This window comes from Diceros bicornis, chromosome 3 (genome assembly GCF_020826845.1).
Source record: "Diceros bicornis minor isolate mBicDic1 chromosome 3, mDicBic1.mat.cur, whole genome shotgun sequence".
Taxonomy (NCBI): Eukaryota; Metazoa; Chordata; class Mammalia; order Perissodactyla; family Rhinocerotidae; genus Diceros; species Diceros bicornis.
Window position 1 is genome coordinate 67,532,485 of NC_080742.1, and position 9,934 is coordinate 67,542,418.

The following is a 9,934-nucleotide window of genomic DNA, read 5'->3' on the forward strand; positions in this document are numbered from 1 at the left end:
GAGACCCAGGAAAAGCCAAGGTTTCGGTTTGAGTTCAAAGGCATAAAAAAAAAAAAAACAATATTCCAGTTCAAATACAGTCAAGCAGAAGGAATTCTCCCTTACTCAGGAAAGAATCAGCCTTTTTGTTCTATTCAGTCATTCAACTGATTGGATGAGGCCCACCCACATGAGAAAGGGTGATCTGCTTTTTCGGTCTACCAATTGAAATGTTAATCTCATCCAAAAACACCCTCACAGAAACACCTAGAATAATGTTTGACAAATATCCGGGCACTTCAGTCAAGTTGACATATAAAATTAACCATCACAGCTTCCAAACAAAATTTTGCAAAGGGGATCTTCTAATTTCTCTCACCCTGAAATTCCTTTCACGCAGTTTGCAGAGTCCTTCTCTTTGTTGGACTCTCAAGCAAGCACTGAGGCTGCTTATTTAGTAACCTAGTCTGGTATTTGTATTTACCCAACAAATCCATTTCTAGTGTGCTGCGTGGAAACATGCCTTTTACAGTGGCAGCATGTGAGATCCTGGCCAAAGTTATGCCCCCATCAAGCAGAATCAGTTAAGTGACTTTAAAGAAGGATTATCTTTCTGTTGGCTTTATTATTTGAATTTCTAAATGAATGCATATTAACAAAATCAAGATTTTACTTAATTATATTTTGGCTCAGCTATACACATGAAACAGTTCCATTTCTGGTTGCACAAATAACTACCATGGCTTTAGACAACTTTTACTCCTTAGAATGGCCTTAGAAGAAAGTAAAATTGGGAATAAACAGCTTCATACTTCACACATTTCGTAAATGTTAGTTACATAATAATACACACCAACCTACTGGAGTGGGGCTCAATCTGAATAGCTGACTCGTACCTTCTCTGATATAGGAGCTGATATTTAAATGTTGTGGTTTTTAAATTATAATCCATATTCATAAAATTGGGAGAGAAGGGGAGAAATAGAGAAAGACACTCTTAGCATAACACAAAAGGATAAAATCACAAAAGAAAAGATCATGGCTATGAATACATAAAAATATTAAACTTCTGTATAGCAAAAACAGTAGAAACAAATAGAAAACAGTGATCAAGAGCACTAAAAGAAAGCATTTGATATATATATACAACATATATATATATATAATGCAAAGCATTATAGTATACTGAAAAGGTAGCTTTCAAAAATCAAGAAAAAGATGAAGATGCCAATAAAAAAAAAGGCAAGATATGAAAAGATAATTCACAAAAAGAAGTGCACAGCAATCATATGAAAAAACTTATCAGTAATGAGATAATAAACAGCAAAGCAACAAGATACCATTTTTGCCTAAGTTTGCAGTGACCAAAAACAAAAATAATATCCCAGTTGGAGAGGGTGCAGGGACATGAGCACATGCATCCATTGCTTCTGTGAGTATAATTGGTACAAGCCTTCTGGAGGACAATTAAATGTACATATGATCAATCCAACAATTTCACTTACTAAATAAAAATAACAGCAGCATATCAAGGTTTATCATCATAGATGTTCGTTATTTGATCGTCGACAGTAAGAAATATTGCAAACAACATAAATATTCAGAAATAGGAAATCGGTTAAATAAATTATGGTATATACATTTAACAGTCTACCTCAGTTATCAGCTTTTAAATATTTTTATGTAATGGAATATTTAATGACATGGAAATATGTTCATGATATAACGTTAACTTAAAAAGCAAAGCTAAAAACTGTGTGTAAGATACGCTACTTTTTTTGTTTTAAAAAAATAGAGGAGGGGATTCAAATAATTGCATCATTTCCGAGTACCCATCAGACAGTTTACAGGGATTATATCATTTACACAACATTTCAAAATGATACTGATGTCCTCATTTTACAAATAAGATTTAACTTTGGTGAGTCACCAATTCACACAACTAATAAGCATCGGAGCTCTTGTTTAATCCAGGTGCATCTGACACCTAAGCCCTGCTCCTTCCACTCCTCTATCCTCCTGCTCTGTGTGGTTTCTGAGCCCTAAGCCTCCCTCCTCTTCATGAAGCTTCCTGTTCCTACTGGCTTGCAGAATCATTTCACACACCCTTATATACATAATAAGAAAGTAATGTGAGCAGAGTTGGAGTAAACTTCAGCAATAGTTAAATAACAGTAGTTAAAACTTTCAATAATCTCTGCATGCCAAGCATTGTTCTATACCCTTTAAATATATTAGTTCACTTAATCCTCCCAATAACCCTATGTGGTATGTACTATCAGTATCATCTCAACTTTACAGGGTAGGAAATTTAGGCACAGAGGAGTTAAGTAACTTGTGCAAGGTCGCACAGCCAGTAACTGACATGGAGTCTGGCTCCAGAGTCTGGGACTTGAACCATGGTGGCAAACCACAGAGTTAGTGATAACGCCAAAAACCAGAAAGCAAGTTGTGCCTCTACTGAGAACAAGTAATGGTCAACAATATGGGTGGCAATTAAAATACTAATTAAGGGGCCAGCCCGGTGGCATAGCGGTTAAGTGCGCGCACTCCGCTGCGGCCGCCCGGGGTTCGGATCCCAGGCGCCCACTGACACACCGCTTGTCGAGCCATGCTCTGGCAGTGTCCCATATAAAGTGGAGGAAAATGGGCACAGATGTTAGCCCAGGGCCAGTCTTCCTCAGCAAAAAGAGGAGGATTGGCAACAGGTGTTAGCTCAAGGCTAATCTTCCTCACACACACACACAAAAAATACTAATTAAAATGTTTTGCATCGAAAATATAAAATTAAAATTACTCACAGATTTACCAAAATCTTTGATTTAAAGTTTAAATATAAGTTTTTACAACATTAAAAAGTGTTTTGTAATAGTGTATATTTGATCACGTTATAGCTTAGTGACCTTCAGGACCATAAAATGACTAAGTGACAAAGTGATGTACAGACTCCAGGACAGAGATTTCAATGATGCAGAGAAACACAAACTTTTTGAAATGAACCATGATATTTATATTTATTCAGACAAAAATTTAATAATGTAATGGAATCAGATTGGATATAGATAACTGACAGAACAATTTTACCATCAAGATTTAAAACACTTCTATTTTTGTTTCTCTAGGAATCCATTCAGTTACTTAACTTTCACATGCATTCTCAAATCTGCCAGTTGCTTGAGCAAAAATGAGTTTCTCTAAGTGTTATCCGTCACCCAACTTACCAGAGCCATGAATGCAAACTCTCTTCTTCCCATAACGCACAACAAGTCTACTTATATTTGCTCCCATTCTTCTCTTTTCCTTCTGCTAAAATGGAGGAAGATTCTACACTCCCACAAAAAGCCATTCCCTCTACATGTGTTGTGAACTTCATTCCTTCTTATTTTCCCAAGATCTTTGCTCTTTGATTACCGCCTTTCACTCCTTTACCATCAATCTCTCCCTGTATTCTGGATTGTTTCAGCTTACAAACATAACGTATATCTTTCTTATGAAAAAAAAAAAAAAACGCCCTCCCTTGGCATCTAACCATCAACAATTTTCTCTACTTTCTTTTACAGTCAAATTTCTCAAAAAACATTATCTATAGATATTAAACAGTATCAAATTACCCTAGCTATAATTGTACTTTTAAGCCAAACAAGTTTTTAAAATAAGTTTTTATCTCAAGTGCCCAGATGTAGGCATCAGCATAGTCATAGGTTAAGGTCATCATTGGTCTTGTGTGGCTTTCTTTTATCTGATTTTCTTTTGTTATTTAGTTATCATTAATTAGCACCTGTGAATTCATCACCAATCAAAGATCTAGGACAGTAATAGGAACTCACAACCACACATTTGTTCCTTCTCTTTTCTATTAATCTGTCTCCCTTCATCCATACAAGGTAATCATTCCCCTAAATTTCATATTTATCATTTCCCTGCCCTTAAACAAAAAATGTTTTACATATAAACAATCTCCCAAGCAGAAAATTACTGAGTTTTAGTTATTTTTATGTTTTTTTTAAAAAAAGGGTATCATGAGGAATAGAATATTCTGACACTTAATTTTTTTCACTTATTATTTTAATTAAACTTCATCCAGATTATTGAATATAGTTTTAGTTCATTCATTTTCACTGCTATACATTAGTTCATTGTGTGAACATACACTATTTATCCAGTTGCCTCTTGATGGGTCCTTAGGATCCAATGGTGCTCCTATAATCATACTTACATTTCGCCTGAGGGGGCTATGGGCCTAAGTACCTCTAGGAATTATCATTAAGACTGAATTGTTTGGTCCTGACATATGACATATCCTCAACTTTTCTAGATAATGATAAATGGCTTTTCAAAGTAATGATAGCAATTTACACTCCCACCAGCATTTGGAACTGGCACACTTTTTAAATTTTTCTAATCAAATGGTATAAAATAGTATCTTATTTTAGTCTTGTTTTGTAACCTTCTGATTATCAATGAGGTTGAGCATCTCTTCGTATGTTTACTGGTCATATGGGTTTCCTCTTTTGTGAAATGACTTTTCACATCATTTAGCAAATGTTTCTTAGGATGGTTTATCTTTTGTCATTGATTCATAGGATTCTGTCAGTTCCATCTCCACTATGTATCTTGCTTTTGAACTCTTGCCTCATCTCCAGTCACTACCTCAGTGTGAGCAACCATCGTTTAAATCATGTTCTATCCTAGCTAGTCTTTCTGTTTCCACTCCTGTCTCCCTCACCCCCCATCTAACTCATTTGGCCATTTTTCTTTATAGCAATACAAATTGTCACATACATATGTACACACACACACATACACAAACAGCTTTAAACCCTCCAATGACTGCTCATTGCATTTGGTATAAAATCTAATCCCTTTACCAAGACCTAGAAAGTCTTACATGACCCAGGCCCTACCTATTTCTCCCACCTTATCTCATACCACCACCTCATCACTATCTGTGCTCCAGAAACTCTGATCTTTCAGGCCCAAGAGCATGTTAAGCCCTTCCTGGTCACAGGACTTCACACAGCTGTTCCCTCTGACTGGAATGTTCTTATACCTTCCTCTCTACTTTGCTACCCCCCTCTCATCCTTTAGGTCTCAGCCTCAATGTCACTAAAGTCTTCCATGTCTTCCCTATCTGAAGCAAGTCCACTCTTCTTAATCTCTATCTTAACCTCTTGCCTATTTCCTTCACAGTACATGCCATACTGAGTGATTATTTTATTTGTCTGTATACATTTTTTTAGTCCTCATCCGTCTTAGGATGTAAACTCCATGAAGCAGAGATTTTTGCCATAATAGACACTCAATTAACATTTTTTGGATAGATAGATGAATGGATAGATGGATGAATAGATGGGTGACGGTCAGACTATCCTGGAGACTATGAAGGCATGAGGTGTCAAATTTCTGCTTTACCACTAATAGTGTCATGAAGAAAGTCACCTAACCCATTCTGAAATAAATTACAGCATTATCAACAACATACTTGCCATTTGTTTTTCTTCTTCCACTTTGCTTTATTTCTCTATGATTTTGTTCCCCCATCAAAACGTTCTCTACTGTACCCATTTGAACATTTTGATATGTCAAAACATGAGTTTCCCCAATGAAAATTTTAGCAAGGACTATCATGGATATTTGATATACATATTTTTCTTACTTGAATAATAGCAAACAGATGTTGATACAGTTATTAAGGAAAAAGATGATTTTCCACCAGCTGTTGACTTCATCAATTCCACTATGTGATGAGTCACTCAAACTTCCACAGAACTAGAAAGTTACAAGTAAGGAAGAAGGATTTTTTATTGTGATGAGAGAAGAGTGGGAAGAGTTAGACATGGGAAAAGCAAATAAAACCAGCTGCAATGAGGGATTTGATGCTATGGAAAGTTGAGTAATTTACTATACACCTACCTAGTACTTTAACAGAACAACCGAAGAACATGTGAAAACTGGTATAAAGGATGTGGTATTTACAACAGGAAGAAGGCAGTCATTTAAAAAAAAAAAAAGGCAACAGCTGCCAGTCTGAGCCACTCTATGAATGGGCAACAAAGAAACCTATTCCTTTCATTTTATTAATATAATGCCAACTATTAATGAGATAATAACTATACCACAGATTAGTCAAAGTCCTTTTTGAGAGGATATTTCTCAAATCCTTCATCATATTGCACAACCTCCTGGAAAGGTGAAATTTATTTACCTTCCAAGTTTAAAACAGAAAGTTCTGTCAGCTATATAACACAAGTAAGAGCTTTATGAAATGCATAGCACAATGTTCACACTGATGGTTGTGATTTGGTTTGACACTGACTTTGCATTTTCACCATGATTTTGTTCTTTGCTTCATTGTCTTTCATATTGCCCTCAAAATAAAAATAGCTTCCATTTATTGGGCATATACCATATGCCAAGCAATGTGCTAAGCATTTACAAATATTACTCCTACAACAGCCATATGGCTTACATTTTGTCATCTAAGTCAAGTAGATACTATTGATCTGTTTTTGAGATCAGAAAAGAAAAGCTCAGAGGGATTAAAAAACTTACTCAAGGTTACCCAGTGAGTTTAACACTCATGACTATGAGCTTCAAAGCTCTTCTTTATGGAAAAACTCACTATATTCAAGGAAATTGCAAAAGTGGAGCCCTATTTGGCAGTGATACCATTGTATGTCATCAAAGGGAAACAAAGAACAATAAATGGTTAAAAGCCATGCAGATAATGTATTCTCTCATCCAAGATTCTGATCACATAGTTGTTCACTTTATTCTTTCGACAGGCATTTATGGAGCAACTATCTGGTATGGTAGGGAATAGAAAGATAAGTAAGACAAAGATGGGTAAGACGAAAGCCTTTGTCTTCAAGGACGCTCAGTGAAGCATCCATGAAGGCAACTGCAAGATGAAATTAATATTTTGCTTTTTTCTGCTGAGAAAATAACTTTTTGTAAAATAAAAATTAACAATAAACTTCACGGTTTAATACAGCTTTAAAACTGTATTCTACAGAATCCAGAAGTATTGACTTGGTCCCCTAAGATGGTAGAGGTGGGCTAGGATTAGAGATGAGAGGAATAGCATCTACCACTTTCCCTCAAACAGACAAGCTCCATTTTAATTTCTTTTCATAAGAATTTTCAGCATAATATTTTGTTTGACTAAGTAGCTCCATCACCAAGAAAATTTGAAAGCCATTGAATGACTTGGTGAAATAAACACATATTTTATACCAACTTAGATCTTAAATGAAATGTTGGTGCTTGCTTTTGTGATTATCACCCAAATATGCTCTAATAATATTTTTTGAAGATGCAGGCTCAACTGAGGAGATGACCAAACTCAGAAAATATCTATCAAAACCATGAATAAATTCCAATTAAAATATATGATAGCTTTGCTAACTCTCACACTCTGGTCCTAATAGAAATGAGTAATGATTTGAGTGGGATGAGTAGGAGGACAGTAGTGGTGTCATTTATATCTCCAAGGAGGAAATAAATTTAACAGTGTGGTTTTTGGCATTGGGACAAATATCCAGGATGATGTCCAATATTGCTCAGGCAATTTACAAATAAAATATCAGCCTTCAGTATCTACCTTGGACTAGAACAATTTCTTTATATCTTCTTATTTCACCTTCAGCCTTAAATAATAATAAATGCAAACAATAAGACATCCTGCAGCAGAAAAAGCTTTGAACTTAGAAGCAGGAACCTGTATTTAAATCCTCAACCAATCTCAGAACCAGCTGTGTGACCCTGGATAAGTCACATGACTGACTATATTCTCTTAAACCAGCAGCCATAATGCCTCCTACCTCATTAGATTGTGGTTTGAATGAAAACGCCAAAACAGAGCCAGACCTCATGGGAATTAGAAAGTTTCAGACAGCCCCTCTCTCCATCACACTATTTCATTCTTTCTAGTGCCTCAAGATCACTCACGTGCTTTCCTTAACACATCCCAGCCATTCTCTTGACTCTTCGTAGACCAAATTTCTTCTTGTGCTCATCAATATGAACTGAGTCAAAATGCCACAAATCTACCTGAACTTTGATTTCAGAATCTATCACTGTTTGACTTCTATTTCTGTGTCTCTATATTCAGGGAGTCAAGGTGGACATCTGATTGGCTCAGACTAGATTAAAGATCGGCTCCTCCTAGATTTGTTGTCCTGGTTCAATCAGTGGCAGCTATGGTAACCAAGTCACCTGGTTTGAAATGTTGCCCATTCAAGGGGTTATGGAAGGAAGGGGAAGCTAATTAGAAAAAAGATGTGACAGGCAAGCTGGCCAACATGTCTATCATAATCTAAATATCCATAAAACTCAAATCTTCCAAACTCTTCCACATCTGTGTCCTCCTGTACTCCCACGAGACAGGAAGGGAGGTGTCCTCATAACCTATTTTACAGATGGGAAGAATAAAGCACCAAAGATAAATGACTTACATAGGGTCACATAATGGGAGTCTGGTGGAACAAGAAATAAAGCCAGATTTTCTGAGAGCTTAGGCTGCCTGGTATTTCATTAACAATTAAGATTGCAAAGATTCCAAAACACACAGCAAGTGCAGCAAATGCTGTATCAGTACCAATTGTAGAGGCAAAAACACAGGCACAGACAGAAGAAGGAACTACCATAGGTCACTAAAGTAAGAGAATAAATCTGCTTGAAATAGACTTCTGTCTCCATGGCTACGTGATTTCACTCCTAGGCAACTTCCTCTCTGCAGAGCAACATTAAAGCCAGTAAAGGAAGAACTTGAGGGTTAAATCTTTGGCACCAGCCCTAGATAGCAGTGGAGAACTCCCCACCCCCACAATTCAGCCATTGAACGGATGTCTCTTTCATACAGGAGTCTCAGAAAACACAGTTAATGTTCAGCCACTACCTGCAAATTAAAAGAGGAATCATCTTACTATAAAGGACACGACCATTTCACTATTTGTGTAATTTAAATGAGACATGGTAAAGAGAGAAGAGACACAAAGTAGCTGCTGCCAGAAGTTTCTTTTTTTTTTTTTCAGAAGTTTCAATAAAAGATCACCACTAGCCACCCTTAAAACTATTGGGCAATTATTAAACATAAGTGTCTCCTGAACCTGACCCTTGGTGGTGGGGAGGGGACAGGAAGGAGGTTCTCTCAGCTTTAAGCAGCAGAGTGCAAAGAGAAGCGTCATTGGCGTGAGGTCTAATTGCCTGCCTTGTGAATAATGTTGCCAAGCAAATTTGGGAGTTGTCACGGTTCCCACCCTGTGGTCCAGGCTCATTTGTAAAATAGAGCAAAGGGAGCCCAGTGCTTTGAGAATGACAATGCAAAATTATAATAATTGCTTATTACATAATACAGTTATTAAAGTATTTTCTGTGTTGTTCAAGAAAGAAGGCATGTACACGGAGAGAGAAGACAGAAGAAATGGACATAATTGTATTTTCCTCTTGTAACTTTCCCAGGCAGAGAAAGTTGCTCTGGTCCTCAAGGCCTTGAGGCATTTTATCATATCTCCACTGAACTGTAAGCTACTGGGAGGCAGAGACCAATTTTTAGTCATCATTGTGTCCACAGAGTTTAGCATAGTGACTGGCCCAATAAATATCTGCTAAACTCAACTAATAACTCTGTTATAGATTACCATGATGTATTCTAATTTCTACTATAAGCATTCAATAATTATAAATTCTTAAAATGGAGAGACCAAGTCTGATCCCTTTACATCTTTATAACTACGGAGCAGTGCTGTCCAATTGAACTTTCTGCAACTATAGAAAAGTTCTATTTCCATTATAATAAATGGAAAGATTTTAAAGGAACTTTCTTCCTTTAAAAATCTATACCTGTACCGCCCAATAGTAGCCACTAGCCACATGTGGCTATTGAGCATTTGAAGTGTGGCTAGTATGATTAAGAACCCAATTTTTAAATTGTATTTCATTTCATTTCATTTAA